The sequence below is a fragment of the Scyliorhinus torazame genome, chromosome 12 (assembly GCF_047496885.1).
Source record: "Scyliorhinus torazame isolate Kashiwa2021f chromosome 12, sScyTor2.1, whole genome shotgun sequence".
In the NCBI taxonomy this organism is placed as follows: domain Eukaryota; kingdom Metazoa; phylum Chordata; class Chondrichthyes; order Carcharhiniformes; family Scyliorhinidae; genus Scyliorhinus; species Scyliorhinus torazame.
In genome coordinates, this window is record NC_092718.1 from 64,746,132 (window position 1) to 64,769,928 (window position 23,797).

A 23,797-nucleotide genomic window follows, 5' to 3' on the forward strand; every position below is an offset into this window, starting at 1 on the left:
CTCAGTGAGGACGTGGTTTATTCCAGAGCTCAGTGAGGACGTGGTTTATTCCAGAGCTCAGTGAGGATGTGGTTTATTCCAGAGCTCAGTGAGGATGTGGTTTATTCCAGAGCTCAGTGAGGACGTGGTTTATTCCAGAGCACAGTGAGGATGTGGGTTTTCCAGAGCTCAGTGAGAACGTGGTTTATTCCAGAGCTCAGTGAGGATGTGGTTTATTCCAGATGTGAGGATTTGGTTTTTCCAGAGCTCAGTGAGGATGTGGTTTATTCCAGATCTGTGAGGATGTGGTTTATTCCAGACCTCAGTGAGGATGTGGTTTATTCCAGATCTCAGTGAGACATGGTTTATTCCAGAGCTCAGTGAGGATGTGGTTTATTCCAGATCTCAGTGAGGATGTGGTTTATTCCAGAGCTCAGTGAGGATGTGGTTTATTCCAGAGCTCAGTGAGGACGTGGTTTATTCCAGAGCTCAGTGAGGATGTGGTTTATTCCAGATCTCAGTGAGGATGTGTTTTACTCCAGATCTCAGTGAGGATGTGGCTTATTCCCGATCTCACTGAGGATGTGGTTTACTCCATAGCTCAGTGAGGACGTGGTTTATTCCAGATCTCATTGAGGATGTGGTTTATTCCAGATCTCAGTGAGGATGTGGTATATTCCAGGTCTCAGTGAGGATGTGGTTTATTCCAGATCTCATTGAGGATGTGGTTTATTCAGGATCTCAGTGAGGATGTGGTTTATTCCAGAGCTCAGTGAGGATGTGGTTTACTCCAGATCTCAGTGAGGATGTGGCTTATTCCCGATCTCACTGAGGATGTGGTTTACTCCATAGCTCAGTGAGGACGTGATTTATTCCAGATCTCATTGAGGACGTGGTTTATTCCAGATCTCATTGAGGATGTGGTTTACTCCAGATCTCAGTGAGGATGTGGCTTATTCCCGATCTCACTGAGGATGTGGTTTACTCCATAGCTCAGTGAGGACGTGGTTTATTCCAGAGCTCAGTGAGGATGTGGTTTATTCCAGATCTCAGCGAGGGTGTGATTTATTCCAGATATCAGTGAGGACGTGGTTTATTCCAGGTCTCAGTGAGGATGCGATTTATTCCAGATCTCAGTGAGGATGTGGTTTACTCCAGATCTCAGTGAGGACGTGGTTTATTCCAGATCTCATTAAGGATGTGGTTTATTTCAGAGCTCAGTGAGAACCTGGTTTATTCCGGATCTCAGTGAGGATGTGGTTTATTCCAGAGCTCAGTGAGAACCTGGTTTATTCCAGAGCTCAGTCAGGATGTGGTTTCTTCCAGAGCTCAGTGAGGGTGTGGTTTATTCCAGATCTCAGTCACGATGTGGTTTATTCCAGAGCTCAGTGAGGATGTGGTTTATTCCATAGCTCAGTGACACATGGTTTATTCCAGAACTCAGTGAGGATGTGGTTTATTCCAGAGCTCAGTGAGGACCTGGTTTATTCCAGAGCTCAGTGAGGATGTGGTTTATTCCAGAGCTCAGTGAGACATGGTTTATTTCAGAGCTCAGTGAGGACCTGGTTTATTCCAGAGCTCAGTGAGGACCTGGTTTATTCCAGAGCTCAGTGAGGATGTGGTTTATTCCAGAGCTCAGTGAGACATGGTTTATTTCAGAGCTCAGTGAGGATCTGGTTTATTCCAGAGCTCATTGAGGACGTGGTTTATTCCAGAGCTCGGTGAGGATGTGGTTTATTCCAGATCTGAGTGAGACATGGTTTATTCCAGATCTCAGTGAGAACGTGGTTTATTCCAGATCTCAGTGAGGATGTGGTTTATTCCAGATCTCAGTGAGAACGTGGTTTATTCCAGATCTCAGTGAGAATGTGGTTTATTTCAGAGCTCGGTGAGGATGTGGTTTATTCCAGATCTCAGTGAGGATGTGGTTTATTCCAGAGCTCAGTGAGGATGTGGTTTATTCCAGATCTGAGTGAGACATGGTTTATTCCAGATCTCAGCGAGAACGTGGTTTATTCCAGATCTCAGTGAGAATGTGGTTTATTCCAGAGCTCAGTGAGGATGTGGTTTATTCCAGAGCTCAGTGAGGACGTGGTTTATTCCAGAGCTCAGTGAGGATGTGGTTTATTCTAGACCTCAGTGAGGATGTGTTTTACTCCAGAGCTCAGTGAGGATGTGGTTTATTCCAGAGCTCAGTGAGGGTGTGGTTTATTCCAGATCTCAGTGAGACATGGTTTAAACCGGAGCTCAGTGAGGACATTCTTTATTCCAGAGCTCAGTGAGAATGTGGTTTACTCCAGATCTCAGTGAGGATGTGGTTTATTCCAGATCTGAGTGAGGATGTGGTTTATTCCAGATCTGAGTGAGAATGTGGTTTATTCCAGAGCTCAGTGAGGAAGTGGTTTATTCCAGATCTCAGTGAGGTTGTGGTTTATTCCACATCTCAGTGAGGACGTGGTTTACTCCAGTTCTCAGTGAGGATGCGGTTTATTCCAGATCTCAGTGAGGACATGGTTTATTCCAGATCTCATTAAGGATGTGGTTTATTTCAGAGCTCAGTGAGAACCTGGTTTATTCCGGATCTCAGTGAGGATGTGGTTTATTCCAGAGCTCAGTGAGAACCTGGTTTATTCCAGAGCTCAGTCAGGATGTGGTTTCTTCCAGAGCTCAGTGAGGGTGTGGTTTATTCCAGATCTCAGTCACGATGTGGTTTATTCCAGAGCTCAGTGAGGATGTGGTTTATTCCATAGCTCAGTGACACATGGTTTATTCCAGAACTCAGTGAGGATGTGGTTTATTCCAGAGCTCAGTGAGGACCTGGTTTATTCCAGAGCTCAGTGAGGATGTGGTTTATTCCAGAGCTCAGTGAGACATGGTTTATTTCAGAGCTCAGTGAGGACCTGGTTTATTCCAGAGCTCAGTGAGGACCTGGTTTATTCCAGAGCTCAGTGAGGATGTGGTTTATTCCAGAGCTCAGTGAGACATGGTTTATTTCAGAGCTCAGTGAGGATCTGGTTTATTCCAGAGCTCATTGAGGACGTGGTTTATTCCAGAGCTCGGTGAGGATGTGGTTTATTCCAGATCTGAGTGAGACATGGTTTATTCCAGATCTCAGTGAGAACGTGGTTTATTCCAGATCTCAGTGAGGATGTGGTTTATTCCAGATCTCAGTGAGAACGTGGTTTATTCCAGATCTCAGTGAGAATGTGGTTTATTTCAGAGCTCGGTGAGGATGTGGTTTATTCCAGATCTCAGTGAGGATGTGGTTTATTCCAGAGCTCAGTGAGGATGTGGTTTATTCCAGATCTGAGTGAGACATGGTTTATTCCAGATCTCAGCGAGAACGTGGTTTATTCCAGATCTCAGTGAGAATGTGGTTTATTCCAGAGCTCAGTGAGGATGTGGTTTATTCCAGAGCTCAGTGAGGACGTGGTTTATTCCAGAGCTCAGTGAGGATGTGGTTTATTCTAGACCTCAGTGAGGATGTGTTTTACTCCAGAGCTCAGTGAGGATGTGGTTTATTCCAGAGCTCAGTGAGGGTGTGGTTTATTCCAGATCTCAGTGAGACATGGTTTAAACCGGAGCTCAGTGAGGACATTCTTTATTCCAGAGCTCAGTGAGAATGTGGTTTACTCCAGATCTCAGTGAGGATGTGGTTTATTCCAGATCTGAGTGAGGATGTGGTTTATTCCAGATCTGAGTGAGAATGTGGTTTATTCCAGATCTCAGTGAGGACATGGTTTATTCCAGAGCTCAGTGAGGATGTGGTTTAGTCCAGAACTCAGTGAGGATGTGGTATATTCCAGATCTCAGTGAGGACATGGTTTATTCCAGAGCTCAGTGAGGATGCGGTTTATTTCAGAACTCCGTGAGGATGTGGTTTATTCCAGATCTCAGTGACGACCTGGTTTATTCCAGAGGTCAGTGAGGATGTGGTTTATTTCAGAGCTCAGTGAGGATGTGGTTTATTCCAGATCTTAGTGAGACATGGTTTATTCCAGAGCTCAGTGAGAACGTGGTTTATTCCAGAGCTCAGTGAGGATGCGGTTTATTTCAGAGCTCAGTGAGGATGTGGTTTATTCCAGAGCTCAGTGAGACATGGTTTATTCCAGATCTCAGTGAGGATGTGGCTTATTCCCGATCTCACTGAGGATGTGGTTTACTCCATAGCTCAGTGAGGACGTGGTTTATTCCAGAGCTCAGTGAGGATGTGGTTTATTCCAGAGCTCAGTGAGGACGTGGTTTATTCCAGGTCTCATTGAGGATGTGGTTTATTCCAGATCTCAGTGAGGATGTGGTTTATTCCAGAGCTCAGTGAGAACCTGGTTTATTCCAGAGCTCAGTGAGAACCTGGTTTATTCCAGAGCTCAGTGAGGATGTGGTTTATTCCGGATCTCAGTGAGGATGTGGTTTATTCCAGAGCTCAGTGAGAACGTGGTTTATTCCAGATCTCAGTGAGGGTGTGGTTTATTCCAGAGCTCAGGGAGACATGGTTTATTTCAGAGCTCAGTAAGGACCTGGTTTATTCCAGAGCTCAGTGAGGACCTGGTTTATTCCAGAGCTCAGTGAGGATGTGGTTTATTCCAGAGCTCAGTGAGACATGGATTATTTCAGAGCTCAGTGAGGATCTTGTTTATTTCAGAGCTCAGTGAGGATGTGGTTTATTCCAGAGCTCAGTGAGGATGCGGTTTATTTCAGAGCACAGTGAGACATGGTTTATCCAGAGCTCAGTGAGGATGTGGTTTATTCCAGATCTCAGTGAGGATGTGGTTTATTCCAGATCTCAGTGAGGATGCGGTTTATTTCAGAGCTCAGTGTGACATGGTTTATCCAGAGCTCAGTGAGGATGTGGTTTATTCCGGATCTCAGTGAGGATGCGGTTTATTCCACAGCTCAGTGAGGAAGTGGTTTATTCCAGAGCTCAGTGACGATGTGGTTTATTCCAGAGCTCAGTGAGGATGTGGTTTACTCCAGAGCTCAGTGAGAACCTGGTTTATTCCAGAGCTCAGTGAGGATGTGGTTTATTCCAGAGCTCAGTGAGACATGGATTATTTCAGAGCTCAGTGAGGATGTGGTTTATTCCAGAGCTCAGTGAGGATGTGGTTTATTTCAGAGCTCAGTGAGAACCTGGTTTATTCCAGAGCTCAGTGAGGATGTGGTTTATTCCAGAGCTCAGTGAGGATGTGGTTTATTTCAGAGCTCAGTGAGAACCTGGTTTATTCCAGAGCTCAGTGAGGGTGTGGTTTACTCCAGATCTCAGTGAGGATGTGGTTTATTCCAGAGCTCAGTGAGGACCTGGTTTATTCCAGAGCTCAGTGAGGATGTGGTTTATTCCAGAGCTCAGTGAGACATGGATTATTTCAGAGCTCAGTGAGGATGTGGTTTATTCCAGAGCTCAGTGAGGATGTGGTTTATTCCAGAGCTCAGTGAGATATGGATTATTTCAGAGCTCAGTGAGGATGTGGTTTATTCCAGAGCTCAGTGAGGATGTGGTTTATTCCAGAGCTCAGTGAGACATGGATTATTTCAGAGCTCAGTGAGGATGTGGTTTATTCCAGAGCTCAGTGAGGATGTGGTTTATTCCAGAGCTCAGTGAGGATGTGGTTTATTCCAGAGCTCAGTGAGGATGTGGTTTATTCCAGAGCTCAGTGAGGATGTGGTTTATTCCAGAGCTCAGTGAGGATGTGGTTTACTCCAGATCTCAGTGAGGATGTGGTTTACTCCAGATCTCAGTGAGGATGTGGTTTATTCCAGAGCTCAGTGAGGACCTGGTTTATTCCAGAGCTCAGTGAGGATGCGGTTTACTTCAGAACTTAGTGAGGATGTGGTTTATTCCAGAACTCAGTGAGGATGTGGTTTATTCCAGATCTCAGTCAGGATGTGGTTTCTTCCAGAGCTCAGTGAGGGTGTGGTTTATTCCAGATCTCAGTCACGATGTGGTTTATTCCAGAGCTCAGTGAGGCATGGTTTATTCCAGAGCTCAGTGAGGACCTGGTTTATTCCAGAGCTCAGTGAGACATGGTTTATTCCAGAGCTCAGTGAGGACCTGGTTTATTCCAGAGCTCAGTGAGGACCTGGTTTTTCCAGAGCTCGGTGAGGATGTGGTTTATTCCAGAGCTCAGTGAGGATGTGGTTTATTCCAGATCTGAGTGAGACATGGTTTATTCCAGATCTCAGTGAGAACGTGGTTTATTCCAGATCTCAGTGAGAATGTGGTGTATTCCAGAGCTCAGTGAGGATGTGGTTTACTCCAGATCTGAGTGAGGATGTGGTTTATCCAGATCTCAGTGAGAATGTGGTGTATTCCAGAGCTCATTGAGGATGTGGTTTATTCCAGATCTCAGAGATGATGTGGTTTACTCCAGATCTGAGTGAGGATGTGTTTTTTTCCAGATCTCAGTGAGAATGTGGTGTATTCCAGAGCTCATTCAGGATGTGGTTTACTCCAGATCTGAGTGAGGATGTGGTTTATTCCAGATCTGCGTGAGGATGTGGTTTATTCCAGATCTGAGTGAGAATGTGGTTTATTCCAGTTCTCAGTGAGGATGTGGTTTATTCCAGATCTCAGTGAGGACGTGGTTTATTCCAGATCTGAGTGAGGATGTGGTTTATTCCAGATCTGAGTGAGAATGTGGTTTATTCCCGTTCTCAGTGAGGACGTGGTTTATTCCAGATCTGAGTGAGGATGTGGTTTATTCCAGATCTGAGTGAGAATGTGGTTTATTCCAGTTCTCAGTGAGGACGTGGTTTATTCCAGATCTCAGTGAGGACATGGTTTATTCCAGAGCTCAGTGAGGACGTGGTTTAGTCCAGAACTCAGTGAGGATGTGGTTTATTCCAGATCTCAGTGAGGATCTGGTTTATTCCAGAGCTCAGTGAGGATGCGGTTTATTTCAGAGCTCAGTGAGGATGTGGTTTATTCCAGATCTCAGTGAGACATGGTTTATTCCAGAACTCAATGAGAATGTGGTTTATTTCAAAGCTCAGTGATGATGTGGATTATTCCAGATCTCAGTGAGGATGCGGTCTATTCCAGATCTCAGTGAAAATGTGGTTTATTCCAGATCTCAGTGAGGATGTGGTTTATTCCAGGTCTCAGTGAGGATGTGGTTTACTCCAGATCTCAGGGAGGATGTGGTCTATTCCAGATCTGAGTGAGGATGTGGTTTATTCCAGATCTCAGTGAGGATGGGGTTTATTCCAGAGCCCAGTGAGGATGTGGTTTATTCCAGATCTCAGTGAGGTTATGGTTTATTCCAGATCTCAGTGAAGATATGGTTTACTCCAGATCTCAGTAAGGATGTGGTTTATTCCGGATCTCAGTGAGGACATGGTTTATTCCAGAGCTCAGTGAGGACGTGGTTTAATCCAGAACTCAGTGAGGATGTGGTTTATTCCAGAGCTCAGTGAGACATGGTTTATTCCAGAGCTCAGTGAGGATGCGGTTTATTTCAGAGCTCAGTGAGGATGTGGTTTATTCCAGAGCTCAGTGAGGATGTGGTTTATTTCAGAGCACAGTGAGGATGTGGTTTATTCCAGATCTCAGTGAGGATGCGGTTTATTTCAGAGCTCAGTGTGACATAGTTTATTCCAGAGCTCAGTGAGACATGGTTTATTCCAGAGCTCAGTGAGAACGTGGTTTATTCCAGAGCTCAGTGAGGATGCGGTTTACTTCAGAACTCAGTGAGGATGTGGTTTATTCCAGAGCTCAGTGAGACATGGTTTATTCCAGATCTCAGTGAGAATGTGGTTTATTCCAGATCTCAGTGAGGACCTGGTTTATTCCAGAGCTCAGTGAGGATGCGGTTTATTCCACAGCTCAGTGAGGATGTGGTTTATTCCAGAGCTCAGTGAGGATCTGGTTTATTTCAGAGCTCAGTGAGGATGTGGTTTATTCCAGAGCTCAGTGAGGATGTGGTTTATTCCAGAGCTCAGTGAGGATGTGGTTTACTCCAGGTCTCAGTGAGGATGTGGTTTATTCCAGAGCTCAGTGAGGACCTGGTTTATTCCAGAGCTCAGTGAGGATGCGGTTTACTTCAGAACTTAGTGAGGATGTGGTTTATTCCAGATCTCAGTCAGGATGTGGTTTCTTCCAGAGCTCAGTGAGGGTGTGGTTTATTCCAGATCTCAGTCACGATGTGGTTTATTCCAGAGCTCAGTGAGGCATGGTTTATTCCAGAGCTCAGTGAGGATGTGGTTTATTCCAGATCTCAGTCACGATGTGGTTTATTCCAGAGCTCAGTGAGGACCTGGTTTATTCCAGAGCTCAGTGAGACATGGTTTATTCCAGAGCTCAGTGAGGACCTGGTTTATTCCAGAGCTCAGTGAGGACCTGGTTTTTCCAGAGCTCGGTGAGGATGTGGTTTATTCCAGAGCTCAGTGAGGATGTGGTTTATTCCAGAACTCAGTGAGGATGTGGTTTATTTCAAAGCTCAGTGAGGACGTGGATTATTCCAGATCTCAGTGAGGATGTGGTTTATTCCAGAACTCAGTGAGGACAGGATCGGGAATCTATGGAATTCAATACTCCAGGATGCGGTGGGTGCTGGGACATTGAGTAAATTTAAGGAGATAGGCAGATTATTAATTAGTAATGGGTTAAAGGGTTTTGGAAGATGGGCAGGAAAGTTGCATTGAGGCCGAGAGGAGATTAGCCATGATGATATTGAATGGCGGAGTGGGGTCGACGGGCTGATTTGTCAACTCCTACCCCCAGTTCATATATTCTTATGCTGATCTAAATCAATGTGGTGATGTGCATCACTGTAAATACATGTAAGCGAGACAGACACTTGAGGGAGCACCAGAAACATCGCACACACACACTCAACCAATAGATAAGTGAGATAGGAGGCGACCAATGGACATTCACGATACACAAGGAGGTGACACGACCACAGGGGGGCATCCGACAGCACCACCAAAAACATAAAAAGAAAAAAGAAAAAGAGTCCAAATCGGACAGCGCAGTGATTCGACCACTTCTTGGTTCCTGTTGATGGCGTTCATAACCAAGAGAGACATTTGACCATGATGATCGATGGTTTATGGACTCACATGAATGATTTGGACTTATTGTTTAATCACCGTTCCCATGACTTGTATATACCTTACCTTCTCTACCTGTTCTTTGTTCAGTTTTTCTTAAAGTGTACAGAAAATATGAACATATAAAAAAGGGAGGATGTGGTGATGTGCATCACTGTAAATACATGTAAGCTAGACAGACACTAGAGGGAGCACCAGAAACATCACACACACACACACTCAACCAATAGATAAGTTAGATAGGAGGTGACCAATGGACATTCACGATACACAAGGAGGTGACACAACCACAGGGGGGCATTACACCAACCCATACATAAAGGACACCACACACATGATCAGCCCTTTGGCCAGTGGAGACAGTCAGTGAGGAGAGGCACAGGGTTGATTCATTATCACACCCACCACGTGGAAGACAGCAGATGGTTAGTCAGTTAGGTAGCTATAATAGGATTAGCAGTAGTGTTGAACTCAAGTTATAAAAGTGTACATAGTGTAAATAAATGAGTTGAAGTTATTTACACGTCTCGACCTTCCTTGACAAATGCAACACAAGTAAGCCGCTTATGTTACAAAGGAAGCATAACAAAACAATCAAGAGTGGTTGAATTTTGTCTGGTTTTGTATTATCAATGGCATGTGTAATCTTATCACTTCTCGGCCTTTTGGCGAAGATGAGCGTGAGGCCAGGTGTAATGCCTGGATCTGGTATGTCTCTCTTGTGGGGACCATGAATTAGATTCAATTTGAATTGTTTTTTGGAGCAGGCAAGGGGCTGGATTAGGGGTTTGCCCCTGCCCACACTCTGAGCTCGCGCTTTGTAACTCTGATAAAGTAATTTTTTTTTAAATCTGTTCTTAGAATGTGTAATCTTCAATAACATCTCCAGTAAGAACAGGACTGAGGGTAATTAAATAGGGGTTTATATTGGTCCTTTAATCCTCAAGTTCAGCATCCTTCCCCTGTAATCTCTTCTCCACCCACTCATTTTCTGACATGTAGGATAAACATGACAGTCTGCTCAAATGCCATGTTTGAAAGAGTGCTTCAAAGAAAAGAAACATCTGTCTCTCTTCTGTTTCTATAGGTATCACAAAACGCAAGCTGCTATTTACATGGAAACTGAAGGAGCTGGTGCATCGCCTCCCCTACTCGCTGTCTCACAAGCTCCAGTAATCTTTGGGAATTTAAGTCAACAATTTGAGGAAGTGCATCACGGTAGGACGGCACGGTGGCACAGTGGTTAGCACTGCTGCCTCACAGCGCCAGGGAGCCGGGTTCAATTCCAACCTTGGATGACTGTCTGTGTGGAGTTTGCACTTTCACCCGTGTCTGCGTGGGATTCCTCCGGGTGCTCCGGTTTCCTCTCAGTCCAAAGATATGCAGGTTAGGTGGATTGGTCATGCGCTTAGTGTCCAAAAGGTTCGGTGGGGTAGTGGTGATAGGGTGGGGGAGTGGGCCTAGGTAGGGTGATCTTTCAGAGGGTTGGTGCAGAGTTGATGGGCCGAATGGCCTCCTTCTGCATTGTAACGGTTCTATGTCTATCACAGAGCATATTGTGGCTGTGGAAGAACGAGCAAATCATCTATGTCTGTCCTTAGCTGCAGGATCCAGGCATTTGGATCTGCTGGACCCTGCATCTAAACAATGTATTGTTCAGATAACAACCCTTCTTCTTGAGTCATAGTGCTAGACACTCTGGAAGGTGATTCAGGAGGAGGCCACCAGCTGTATCTACGTGATCATGTTTCACCAACATGAAACGCAAAGCAACTTGATGGACCCCTACATCTGTCCTGTCGGTGACAAACATCCTTCACACAATGGATATAGTAACAATTCTCATGATGTTCACACAACTGTTATGGGAGCTTTAGGGTCGAATGTAAAGCAGGTTCCTCAGGTTGCCTGTAGTGTGTTGAAAGGTCCATTACTCAGGACTTCTCCCCTCTCACAACCCCAATTCCTCAGAACTACTGTCTTTCTGCTCTCAAGCTGCTGTCCCAGGGCTGGCCTCCTCTTAAGTAATCCTACAACCTTTCTCTGTGCTTTTCTTACATCCTCAGAAAGTTTTACCCAGGCACTTATCACTGACTGCAAATGAGCAGCAACTGCACTGCTGAGAGCTAATCTCGCCAACTCCATTCCCACGTCTCTCATTGCTCCCAAATCTGACCCTGTAAAGTTTGTGTGTAGACCAGCTATCGCTGCCCATTTTGCACCTCCCTCCAGAATGTACAGTCACTGATCATCCATGAGATTATTGTGGACATTGATATTGCGGCCTTAACAAAGACATAGTTGTTGGGTGATCACAGCCCTCCCCTTAATAAAGCTTCCCCGTTTGGTTATCCCAATAACTTGCCCTGCTCAAATCAATCACGGTGATGTCCGCTGCCCCTGAGCCACTGTTCAAAATATTGGTAAGACAGTAATGAAAGTGAAGATTTCTGTCAAGGGCTGCTCCTCCAAACACAGGACAGTCCTCTTTCGCGTTTGCTGCTGAAAGGCTGATTGGTAAGCTGAAAAGCAGAAAATGTGGGAAAGAAACACTCTCTAATTGAACAAGCAGGGAAGGTGCTGCAGGGCCCAGGAGAGAGAGAGAAAGTCCTGCAGGATCCAGGGAAGAGAGAGAAAGTGCTGCAGGATCCAGGGAGAGAGAGAGAAAGTCCTGCAGGATCCGGGAAGAGAGAGAAAGTGCTGCAGGATCCAGGGGGAGAGAGAGAAGGTACTGCAGGGCCTGGGGGAGAGAGAGAAGGTGTGGCTGGACCCAGGGAGAGATATGTTTCCCCCCCGCAAATTAGTTTCCCCTGCCTGGAAGCTAAAGAGCAGTCCAGACAGAAACAGTGAAAAAAAAATCACTGCTTTGAAACTCAGCTGTTTCTTAAAGCTGCTGCCTCAAGCAGGGAAAGCAACAGCTGTAACTTCATAGAAAGCAAAAACCACATCTCCAGGGTTTCAACCCCCTCACATCCTTTGATCTGCAAGCCTGTTATTCACTTCAAAGAGAAAAGTATTTTACTAGGCCGTAACTGACAGCTTCAAGACAGCCAATTGCCTGGATTGTTATTTCATTTCCCTTCACACTTGAATTGATCTCAAGTACCCTGCTGTGAAACAAAGCACAATGTTTATAAACATCTAGCTATGATTGACAGCTCATGACCATATTAAAATCAGTCAAATGCTTTCTGCTGAGAAAAAGAGGCAGTGAAAGCACTTAACTCCTAAATGTTTTTAAACATTGTGGTCAGGTTCAAAGCTGGGGGTGGGGTGGGCAGGATTTGCATTGTGGTGGCAGGGGAGCATTCTGATGAACTTGGGGTACACCTACCTTAAATATCTATCCCCTTGGCCCACCGCGGGTTCCACCGCATCAGGGCCACGCTGGGAAATACTTGCAGCAATTTACTCCCATGTAAATCCCAGCCCAGAGGGCCAGAAAATCACAGAGGTATGGCGATCCCGTTGCGAGCTCGTTAATAGGACGCAAATGGGTAATTATGACTTATTCGCATACTCGTGGGGCATGAGCCCTGATGCAGCTGCCTGTAGGGGACTACAGCATCGGAAACGGATGAGCGCTCCCCGCGCACCCCCCCCCCACCTCTCCAACGCTGGATTCTCCACTGCATCGGGTACTCGGCTACCGGTGGAGGGTCGCGGAGAATCCAGCCCTTCATGTTTTCAAGAAGGAGTTAGATATAGCTCCTGGGGCTAAAGGGTACAAAGGATATGGGGGGTGGGGGGGAAGCAGGAACAGGTTACTGAGTTGGATGATCAGCCATGATCATAATGAATGGCAGCGCAGGCGTGAGCAGAGACTCCCAACAATCGGAGAATTCTGACCTTGGTCTGACAAAACATTTTTTTTAAAGTTGATGTATGAAGAAAACATAAACCACTTGCTGAACTAAAAACATCAATGTCAAAGCAATAAGTTGATATTTTTTTTAAAAAGGAGTAATTCATAAAAATGACCATTAAGAAGTGCCAAGCACCAGAGCCAACCAATAAAACCTTTCTTGCCATTTTATTTAAGAAGCAGATCTAGAGAGAAACAGACTAGGCCCAAGTCCTGGTCACCAGTAAAGGGGCAGGACACCAGGGCCGAGCTAAGGAGTTGGGTTGAACTAACACGAACCTTGTGTTCGACTCTGATACTGCATGTTCCCAACTGGCCTTGGTGGAATTCATTTGAAAGTGGGCGTCAGAAGCTAATTGCCTTTCAAGCCAGGCTTTTCCTCATCTCCCTGCCCAGTGGGTGGATAGGTTTTTAGTGATGGAAGTGAAGGGTAGACACGTGTGTGTCCAGTTCACACCCTGCCTCTCATGCACTCTCCCTCTCCCATACTCTCACACTCACCAACAAGGGAGAACACATAACAACACTGAACCCCAGGAACCCCTTCAGAACCAAAATCCGAGCCAGCTGTGGAGGGAGTCAAGCCTAAAGCTGTATTGGAGGTGAAGGTTGCAGAGTACCCTGTGGTAAAATCTCCATCCCCTCCACCCATTGATCCAGCTCCATTGTAACTGAGGATTCCAGGGTGTTCTCCTGGGCTTCATGTAAAAATCAAACTGAAGTCGATGAGGTAGATAAGGAGGGACTGAGGAATCTGGCGTGTCCTTCTACTCAGCCAATGATTGCTATTGTCCACAACAACAGTTACCATTGGCTGCTTAGCCTGTCAAGCAGGATGGGTACACTCCAGGTTGCCTGCTTTACACACTGACCATCTAGATTTAACAGGTTACTTGAGCTTAGGGCCCTCTAAAGTCAGGTGCCTCGATGATTAGCAGCATCTGCACCCCTCCTCTCCCGGGGCCTACCCCAGATAAGGGTCTGACCAAAGCTCTGTATACCTGAAGCATTACTTCCTCACCTTTAAATTCCAATTCCTTTGAGGTAAATGTCAACATTCTGCTTGTCTTTCTGTTTACTCTTTATTCCAGCTTTTGCAATTTGCATGCATGGATACCCAAATCCTTTTTATCCTCCATAGTTCCTAATTTATCACCATTAAAACAAAATCCAATTTGACTTTCTTCTTAGAACATAGAACATAGAACAATACAGCGCAGTACAGGCCCTTCGGCCCACGATGTTGCACCGAAACAAAAGCCATCTAACCTACACTATGCCATTATCATCCATATGTTTATCCAATAAACTTTTAAATGCCCTCAATGTTGGCGAGTTCACTACTGTAGCAGGTAGGGCATTCCACGGCCTCACTACTCTTTGCGTAAAGAACCTACCTCTGACCTCTGTCCTATATCTATTACCCCTCAGTTTAAAGTTATGTCCCCTCGTGCCAGCCATTTCCATCCGCGGGAGAAGGCTCTCACTGTCCACCCTATCCAACCCCCTGATCATTTTGTATGCCTCTATTAAGTCTCCTCTTAACCTTCTTCTCTCCAACGAAAACAACCTCAAGTCCATCAGCCTTTCCTCATAAGATTTTCCCTCCATACCAGGCAACATCCTGGTAAATCTCCTCTGCACCCGCTCCAAAGCCTCCACGTCCTTCCTATAATGCGGTGACCAGAACTGTACGCAATACTCCAAATGTGGCCGGACCAGAGTTCTGTACAGCTGCAACATGACCTCCCGACTCCGGAACTCAATCCCTCTACCAATAAAGGCCAACACTCCATAGGCCTTCTTCACAACCCTATCAACCTGGGTGGCAACTTTCAGGGATCTATGTACATGGACACCTAGATCCCTCTGCTCATCCACACTTTCAAGAACTTTACCATTAGCCAAATATTCCGCATTCCTGTTATTCCTTCCAAAGTGAATCACCTCACACTTCTCTACATTAAACTCCATTTGCCACCTCTCAGCCCAGCTCTGCAGCTTATCTATATCCCTCTGTAACCTGCTACATCCTTCCACACTATCGACAACACCACCAACTTTAGTATCGTCTGCAAATTTACTCACCCACCCTTCTGCGCCTTCCTCTAGGTCATTGATAAAAATGACAAACAGCAACGGCCCCAGAACAGATCCTTGTGGTACTCCACTTGTGACTGTACTCCATTCTGAACATTTCCCATCAACCACCACCCTCTGTCTTCTTTCAGCTAGCCAATTTCTGATCCACATCTCCAAATCACCCTCAATCCCCAGCCTCCGTATTTTTTGCAATAGCCTACCGTGGGGAACCTTATCAAACGCTTTGCTGAAATCCATATACACCACATCAACTGCTCTACCCTCGTCTACCTGTTCAGTCACCTTCTCAAAGAACTCAATAAGGTTTGTGAGGCATGACCTACCCTTCACAAAGCCATGCTGACTATCCCTGATCATATTATTCCTATCTAGATGATTATAAATCTCGTCTCTTATAATCCCCTCCAAGACATTACCCACTACAGACGTGAGGCTCACCGGTCTATAGTTGCCGGGGTTGTCTCTGCTCCCCTTTTTGAACAAAGGGACCACATTTGCTGTCCTCCAGTCCTCTGGCACTATTCCTGTAGCCAATGATGACATAAAAATCAAAGCCAAAGGTCTTAAAGTGAATCAGCTCACAGTTCCTCACATTGAACTGTGGGGACGCAGAGATGTAGTGACAGTCATGCTCTGAGTTCTCGGGTTCGAATCCCGCCATGGCAAATGGTAAAATTCGAATTCAATAAAAATCTAGTTAAAAATCTAAATAAAAAAGGTGACCATAAAACCATTGTCAATTGTCGTAAAAATCCATCTACTTCACTTATGTCCTTTAGGGGAGGAAATCTTCTGTCCTTACCTGGTCTGGCCTACATGTGACTCCAGATCAACCGGTTGACTCTTAAGTGCCCTCAGGAATCAGCAATAAATGCTTGCTCCGCCAGCGAGAACTCACATCCCACGAACACATTTTTTAAAACTGTATTTGCCATGCGTTTTCCCACTCACTTATTCCCTTTTTAAAATTCCTCATCCCATCGACAAAACTCACTGGGCTGGATTCTCCATTCCTGAGGCTAGGTGCTGACGCCAACGGAGAATTTGTGGTGTTTCACGACGGGGAAATCGGCGCAAAACCTGCACCGATTGATAAGCAAGTTTATGGATGATACTAAGATTGCAGGAGTTGGGGATAGTGATGAAGATTGTCAGAGAATACAACAGGATATGGCTGCAAAATTGGGCAGAGAAATGGCAGGTGGAATTTAACCCGAACAAATGCGAGGTGATGCATTTTGATAGATCCAATTCAGGTGGGAGCTATAAAATAAATGGCAGAACCATCAGAAGCATAGAGACTCAGAGCGATCTGGGCGTGCAGGTCCACAGATTCTCAAAAGTGGCAGTACAGGTGGAAATGGTGGTGAAGAAAGCGTATGGCATGTTTGCTTTCATAGGACAGGTTATCGAGTATAAAAGCTCGAAAATTATGTTACAATTATATAGAACGTTGGTTAGGCCACATTTGGAATTCTGGTCACCGCACTACCAGAAGGGCTTGGACGCTTTGGAGAGATACAGAAAAGATTTACCAGGATGTTGCCCGGTATGGAGGGTATTAGCTATGAGGAGAGATTGAATAAACTGGGTTTATCTCCCTAGAGAGATAGAGGCTGAGGGGCGACGTGATTGAAGTTTATAAAATTATTAGGGGCATAGATAGGGTGAATAGTTGGAGGCTTTTTTCCCAGGGCAGAAATGACAATTACAAGGGGGCACAAGTTCAAGGTGAGGGGGGAAAGGTTCAGTGGAGATGTGCGGGGGAAGCTTTTTTTACACAGAGGGTGGTGGTGGCATGGAATGCACTGCCAAGTGAGGTGGTTGAGGCAGATATGTTAGCGACCTTTAAGACTTATCTGGATAGACATACGAACAGAAGGATACAGGCAGTTGGTGTAGATAGGATATGTGATCGGCATAAGCTTGGAGGGCCAAAGGGCCTGTTCCTGTGCTGTATTGTTCTTTGTTCTTTGATTCCGGACTGGTGAGGGGCTAGCACCACGCTGCATGAAACACCCGCGGCACGCGAGGGAAAACGTTTGGAGAATCACTGGGTCCGTGCTGGACACGCGCAGTGCTAACAAGCTGCAGCCGTGCGTACGCCTGCACCTCCCACACGTGCATCAATTGCGCCAGAGAAGATGGTGCCGGCTGTGCTGAACCGCGTTCCCGTCCACCCCGACCCCACAGCCTACTTCCTGGCCACCCGCACCACTCCCCCCAACCTTGGCAGAAACCCCCGGCCAGCAGCACGGTTCTCGACAGAGTATGGCAGTGGTAGACACTGTCCGCACGCCCTCTCTCTCGCTCTCTCTGCAGCCAGCACGCCAAGCTCTCCACCACTGAGAACATACGTGGCCCTCGCCGTCGGGAATTCGGCCCATCACAGGTGGAGCATCGCAGGTGGGCCTGCAGATGACATTCCAACGGGGTGGCGACTACGCGGCCGCCTCCCGATGACGCCGAATTTGAGGTGTGGAGCATCACGACCCGGCACCTGCCGCGAGTTTGGCATCGGGAGCCATTCTCTGCCCGATCGCCATTCCTGATTTTGGCATCGGGCAACAGAGAATCCCGCCCATTGTGTCTCCTAATTTTGTGTAATTTGCAAACTTAAGTTATGCATCTTACTGATTTCTTCGATTTACAGTGCAAAACTGAGGCCCCAGAACAGGGGATCCTGGTTACACCACCTGTCACATTCTGTCAATCACAGAGCAAATATTTTATTCCCATCTGCTGGCCAATTACTAACCCATGGACAGGATTCTCCATCCGTTCATGGCAGCGGGATTCTCTGTCCGTTCACGGCAGCGAATGGGAGATTAGGCTGCTTGCCAAATTCTCTGTCCTTGCTAGCAGTGGTAGCAGGGCAGGTACGCCACAGAGAATCCCGGCTCATGTCACCATGTGGCCTTCAATGGTGCACTCTCATTATTGCTAATAACCTCTTGTGTGGAACCTTAGCAAATGCATTCTCCGAATCCATACAGAAAACATGGACACTTCACTACCTTGCATACCAGTGACCTCCTCAGAAAACTTTAGTATATTAGCCGGGCATGACCTACCCTTCACAACCCACGCTGACTCTCACTGATACTTTCTCCAAAGATACTTTCTCCAAAGATACCTGGAGTTTCCAGTTCTAGCCACGAATAAGTGCAGAAAATAATCGCAGCCGCACAATGGAGGGCTCCTGTTCGGGGCTTTAAGTCCGGTCCCAGGGTCCACGGAGGTGGCAAAAGCAGGGAGAAGGCACAGAGGGTGCACAGTGAAGGCACAGGATTGAAAAATGTCGAGGGTGAGTAAAAAAATCGGCCGTTAAAAAAAACAGCTGAAGGTCCGTCGGGGAGTGGAAAGGTCACCACGGGGTCACCAAGGAAAATGGAGGCTGGATCACCAGGGGAGGCCGCATTGCTTACGGCTGAAGAAATAACTAAGGTGATGGCTGTGGAATTCGAAAGGCAGTTTACAAAATACATGGAGACAATGAGGAAGGAGATGAGGGAGGTTTTGAGTGTGTTGGTGGAGGAGGCGATTTCCTCGGTGACGACGGCGGTGGCGAGCGCAGTAGCGGAGGTGCGGGAGCAAGGGGAGGCGCTGAAGGAAGTGCAGGAGACATTATTGCAGCACGGTGATCAACTTACCTCGATGGGGAAGGAGATGCGGAAGGTGATGGACATTAACAAGGATCTGCGAGGAAAAATGGAAGACCTGGAAAACAGATCCAGGCGACAGAATTTGAGGATTGTGGGGCTGCCCGAAGGAGTTGAAGGACCGCGGCCGATTGAGTATTTTGCCGCGATGCTGGCAAAACTATTGGGGGAGGGGGAGGATCCCTCCCGATATGAGCTGGATCGGGCTCACCGGTCGTGGAGGCCTGTACCAAAGGCGAGTGAGCCGCCCAGGGTAGTGACTCTGTGCTTCCGTAGGTACAGTGTGAAGGAGAAGGTCCTGAGCTGGGCCAAACAGAAGCGGGTGGTGCAGTGGGCTGGAGCTTGTATCCGTGTATACCAGGACTTTACGGTGGAGCTGGCGAGGAGGCGGGCTGCCTTCAATCGGGTGAAGAGGGCACTGTACATTGGCAAGGTGCAGTGCGGCATTGTATATCCAGCGAAGCTGAGGGTGACTTACAAGCTCAAGGACTTTTATTTTGGAACGGCGGAAGCACGGAGGAGTTTGCGAAGGCAGAAGGACTGTGGCAGAACTGAGAAATTGAGAAATGGCCATGTGCCGATGTAACCTCAGGACTGTATTTTCTTCTTTTTTGTTTCACTGCGCGCGGGTGTATGGGCTAAAGGAGCCAATGTTGTATATATTTGGACAAGGGAAGTGATGGAACTGTCACTCGAAATGAGGGCTCTTTGGGGTGTAGGTGGATATGCGGGGTTTGTGTGCTAAAAGGGGATTTCTGGGCTTTCCTAGGGCCGGGCAAGGGGGAAAGGGACCTGGATGGGGGCCTCCACGCTGGCCGGTTTAAGCCGGCCAGTGAACGGGAGTGAGGTGGGGGCGGGGCTGCGGCCATCGGAACCTGGCAGAACAGAGTCCGAGTGGTCTAGCCGGGGTGGAAGGTTGGGGGGAAGGAACAGAGGTTGGGGGGAGGAGTTTTACAGGAGGCAGTGGACGGGAGGAGTTGGAGAGGGGGGGGGGGTTGTTTATGACTCTTGGGTATCATGTACGGTACTCTTTCAGAGGTTGGATGGCATTGAGTGTGGGGGTGGGGGTGGGGGTGGGGGGGGGGGGGTGGACTCTATAGGTTAATGGTGACCATGGGCGGTTTTTCTTTTTCTCCTTTGTTTTTTGTTTCCACCGTGGGAGGGCTTGTTTTATTGGATGCATATATTGACAGGTGGGCCTTTGTTTGGGGTGGTGAGAGGATAGGATTGTTGTTATTGTTAAGGGGATTGATTTTATATTTGTTACCATTTACTGTCTGTGGGTGGGGTGCAAATTTTGTGAAAATGGAGAATAAAAACATTTTTTTTTAAAGTGCAGAAAATAATCAAGAAGGCTAATTATAGAATTTACAGTGCAGAAGGAAGCCATCCAGCCCATCGAGTCTGCACCGGCCCTTAGAAAGGGTACCCTACCTAAGCCCACTCCTCCACCCTATAACCCCTGTCATGTGAGGGTGCCTTTAAGAATTGGATGTTTACGCAATGTACCTTTAAGAAATGCAGTGATGTCAGAGTGTGGGTGGAGCTGGATTTTAGCTCAGCCAATTTGCAGTTTTTAGGTTTCAGTTTTGAGAAAAATAGCTTTGGTGTGTCTGTGTTTGAAGTGAGCTGGACCTGCTGTTATCTCTGCCATGAAAGACTAAGAACACCTCGTTTTCCAATGTAATTTGAGGAATGTCAAATTCAGTCATCTGGATTTGGTTCATCACTTTGAGTTAGAATCACTAAAACCTCCTCCTTTTTCTCTCCTTCCCTTTCAAAGTACCTTTTAAGCATATTCACATGACACACGTGATGTCAGAGAGAACAGCAGTACCCCTGCTCTATCTGGCTTCAGCTCCAACACTGAAAACTAAACTAAAACACACCCTGCAGCAAACAGCCTAAAACGAAAGTAAAAAACTGACAGACAGCCCAGCTCCACCCACTCTTTGACATCACTGCAGTAATGAACACCCATTTCTTAAAGGTACTCTCACTACAGATATTTACATGCACACCCATTTATAAACACCCATTTCTTAAAGGTACTCTCACATGTCAAGGCACAGTGAGATTTTGGAACATGCGTCGCATTAGAGACAGGGCATGCACAGAGACCGGGGTGGAGATTTGATTTGGGGTTATTGACGGATAAAGGGCACGATCTTCCCAAAAGGGAACAAAGCCCCCGAACGAGCGCGTTTAGCCCAGTGATTCTCAACACTTGTAGTACCAAGAAACAGACGCTATTCAACGCTACCCGCATTGAATAAGGGGCCTAAGCGGGGAACGCATGGCCGAGCCCGCAAATGGGCTCTGCTCCCTGGAGCTCACCGTTGTAGCGAGAGATCAGGACTCCATTTATAAATGGCGTCCCAATCTCTGAGGCCCAAATAAAAAATCCCCCGACCTCCCCCCCCCCCCAGCTCGAACACAACGTGGGAGGAAGAGTCCCCTGCTCCAACACACACACTGGGCAACACTGACTCAGCTGCACGCACTCAAAAAATGCCAGCTTGGCACCTTGGCAGTGCCAAGCCAGCACTCGGGTGGCAGTGCAAGGCTGGCACTGCCAGGGCACCCAGGGGGCACCAGCTGTGCCAGGGCAACAACCTGCCCAAAGGGCATGCAGCTGAGGGCCTCTGATCCCCTTGAAGACCAGAACGGGTGCTGTTCTGACTGGTCCCCGTTTGTGGGGACCAATACCAAATGGCGTTCCTCCGAGGTCCCCGGGGGAAGGGATTGAATCACACAGTCTCCAGTACCTCGGGAATCTGCACATTAGAGAAAGGCTTACTACCTCGCTCTAATATGCAGATCTGCCAAAAACTGATCCCGCCCATTGGGTCTCCCGGCTTTCACTGGCCACGCTGTGCCGGGGCGAGGTGCTTTTCTGACGCAGCGTGGCTGGAAGATCATGGCCAAACAGTTTTGTAATAAGGTGCAATTGGCCATAAAAAACTATGTGGCATTTAATCAAAACAAGGAGGTACCTACGGTCACGTTCTGAGAGGCATTGAAGGCGGTGGTCCGGGGGGGCGGGGGGGGGGGGGATGATTTATTTTAAGGCCCATTGGAAGAGAGGCGGAGGTTGCTGGAGAATATTGTGGGGGTAAACCGCAGATACTCAGCGTTCCCTGACTAGGGAGCTTTCGGCGAGGAGGAAAGAACTGCAGGGGCAGTTCGACTGATTGACAACGGGAAAGGCAGTGGATCAGCTTTGTAGGGTTAGGGCATGGTGATAAGGCTAGCGGGGCAGGGGAGGGGCAGCAGGGGGGCACACAACTCTATGGGGTGCTTTCTGGATGGATCAGTATCCCAGAGATGGCGGGAGGAGAAGTGGCAAGCATTGAAGGAGCCATTGGGGTTGCAGGAGATAGTGGAGGGGGTGGGGTTGATGCAGTTGGGGAAGGCGCTCAAACCCGATAGCTTCCCGGTCAAATTTTATACACAATTCTCTTGGGGGAATTGGCCCATACCTCCTGAGAATGTTCAATGAGGCACTGGAGAAGGGGGAATTGCAGGGTACGTGGGTGCAGGCCTCTATTTCTTTTATTTCAAAGTAAGATACGGATCCACTGGAGTGTGGGTCTTCCAGGCCCATTGCATTGCTCAATAGGACAGGAAGATTCTGGCCAAGTTGATGCCAAGGTGGTTGGAGGATGTTTCCTGTTTGCCCTTGGGAAATACATGGACAGCCCGGTGGTGGTATCGTCGTTAAAGATCTGAAATCAGCTACCAAAGCACTTTGGGCAGGCGTCGGTCAAATGTTACAAACTATCTATAACTATTGTGTTTAAGGATGGCTTTTGTAACCTAACCTTGTTGGAGTTCGGAATAAAATATATATTTTTTAAAAAGACAACTGCAATGTGCAGATCAGGAGATGTCGGGGAGCGAGAAGCTATATATCCAGGGTAAGCAAAAGGTTAATGACACCTTAACCCAGCCTGTAAAGCAGTGGCTGGGACCCAAGAGATTGTGGGGAAGCTTGAATGCGCATGGCGACTCAGGGCAGCAAAATACCTCAAGAAGATTGAAATCCTGGAGATGGATCCTTACTGAAGCTATCCGAGAGAAAGCATTGCGTGGGAGAAGATTCCAAGGCACGTTCTTTGAGAGCAGAGATTGGAAACCCTCGTGTGGAAAACAGGGTTCCGGTGAGACCATAGAATCCATACAGTGCAGAAGGAGACCATTCGGCCCAGCGAGTCTGCACTGACCCTCTGAATCTAGGCCCACTCCCCACAATCCCAACTAACCTTTGGACACTAAGGGGCAATTTAGCACGGCCCGTCCACCTAACCTGCACATCTTTGGACTGTGGGAGAAAACTGGAGCACCCGGAGGAAACCCATGCAGACACAGGGAGAACGTGCAAATTCTGCCCAGTCACCCAAGGTCGGAATCAAGCCCGTGTCCCTGGAGCAGTGAGGCATCAGTGCTAACCGCTGTTCCACCCTTATATATCTGCAAATGTTATCACTGTGCCACCATGCTGCCCAGTTGGCTCACAATGTGACAAGCAGGGAATTGAAGAGAAATCCACAGAAGTTGTTTTGGGTGACGTCTGCCACTTGGTTTCAGAGTATGGTGTGTCTGGTCAGTTTGCTTATTGGTTAAAATGGACTGCACACTTACTGTGATCATTAGAGTATAAGATGGATTTTGTAACTTGTGCTATCCTTACAAATCTGTCTAGTAATTTTCATAGTGTCCCCACAGTGCAGGAGGCCACTCAGCCCATTGAGTCCACACCGACCCTCTGAAACAGCGCCCCACCGAGAACCATTCCCTACCCTATTCCCACAATCCTACCCAACCCACAAATCCCCAGACACCAAGGGGCAATTTATCGTGGCCAATCAACCTAACCTGCACATCTTTGGACTGTTGGAGGAAACCGGAGCACCCGGAGGAAACCCAGGTAGACAGGGGGAGAACGTGCAAACTCTACCCAGACAGTGACCCAAGGCCGGTATTGAACCTGGGATCCTGGCGCTGTGAGGTGCCAGTGCTAACCACTATGCCACCCTTATATATCTACAAAGGTACAGTTGGGGTGAAGGAGTGGTGTATTAGAGTTGATCTTTTCTTGTTTAATACATGTTTTATTGTTTTGTTAAAAGTTCATCGG

At 47.2% G+C, this 23,797-nt stretch overlaps 1 protein-coding gene across 1 annotated transcript in view; it reads right to left on the minus strand.

The window, feature by feature from the left end:
- adamts17 (ADAM metallopeptidase with thrombospondin type 1 motif, 17) overlaps window positions 1–23,797 on the minus strand; it is a 654,840-nt gene that overhangs the window by 420,672 nt on the left and 210,371 nt on the right. The window lies entirely within an intron of this gene.